Source organism: Pinus tabuliformis, chromosome X, assembly GCF_031772625.1.
Source record: "Pinus tabuliformis cultivar Carrire ecotype Pingquan chromosome X, CPIR1, whole genome shotgun sequence".
In the NCBI taxonomy this organism is placed as follows: domain Eukaryota; kingdom Viridiplantae; phylum Streptophyta; class Pinopsida; order Pinales; family Pinaceae; genus Pinus; species Pinus tabuliformis.
Window position 1 is genome coordinate 462,069,914 of NC_142308.1, and position 1,468 is coordinate 462,071,381.

Here is a 1,468-nt window from a genome sequence, read left to right on the forward strand (position 1 = left end):
GACCAATGTTTAGGCTGAACCAAAACTTTCTTCCAACCAATCATCCCTATTCTACATTCCAAGCATGAATGTGGGATATTATGGAATAAACCAAGAAAACCAAACCATGGCTTCTAGAGGCCAAACTTCCTAAACCCTCAACTAGCGATCCCACCTCATGGTTGGACATCACTAGCCATCACCACATTGGTCTCTATACAATCTATTAAGGGCTACAGAGTATTCTAATCCGGCTTCCAAGACTAGTAACTTAACCCACAACTTCTGTTGGGCTCCCGAGAATTTGTCCAACTAAGGCTTCCAAGACTAGTAACTCAACTTGAGCTGTTATAGGGCTTCCAAATAATGTTTCCAACCAAGGCTTTAGGAACTAATAATTCAACCCACAACCATAAGGAACATGAGCACCAACCAGAAACAAAAGTTAAACCCAAAACACCATGGCTACCTAGGAAATGGTAGGGCTAGGAAAAACCAATGTCAATCCAGGTAGTCCTCCATGTCAATGAAAAATCATAACCAAATAACCACATGCATATGCCATGCATGTCAAAACTAGCAAGGAAATAATATGTGAAACTCGGTACATACAAGAAAAACGTGTGTAGTTGTGGATCTGATGTTCCCTTGCTCTTTCCTACTCTTACTTTTCCTTCTTGCTCCAAATCCAAAGTATGTCATAATGCTTCAACAGCGCTCAAAGAAAACTCCCAAGTGTGCAATAGTGTGCGATAAAGTGTAGAGAGAGAGCTCCAAGCTAAAACTGACAAAAAACCATGAACTGATCATCAGAATCCTTTTTATCATTGAAGCCTCTATTTTTTTCATTTTCTATTATTTTCCTTCATTTTCCTCCTCACATGAAACCTGTGACCTTTCACCTTCCCTTTCTCCTAATTTCCATTATTTTCATAAATAAAATGCCAAGAAATGTCTCGCGCCTTTTCAAATCCTTTTCCATTGCCTTTTTCAATTTCCATAGCATTTAATTAATCACAAGTGATCCATGTTACTATGTTTTTTTCCAACATTCAGCTTGGAATATGTGTCCCATGATCTTGGTCATATTTTTCCTTTATTAACTTTATTACATGGATTTTTAATCCGGGTTTGTTACAAAAATCCAAGGTAGGGAAATAAGTGAATATAGATAGGGTAGAAATATGAAACTTGGCTTTCTATCTTTAATCTCTAAAATCAAGTATTAGACATTTGATATTATCTTAGGGAAGCTTTTGGCCAACACCTGTAGTATGGCTAGCAGAGCCAACAACGATAGATTGCTACAACTCTAGGATGGAAAGGGGATGGCTTTGAAAGTTTCTTAGAGAAAGAAAAAACATTCATTGTAAATGGTGTGACAACCTGTGACGTGTTCAATTTTGAACAATGATTAGTGGAAGTAAGAAGGTGAAACTGTGAATTCAATAAAAAGATTGACCAAAATTAAATTTATAGTAAAAATAAT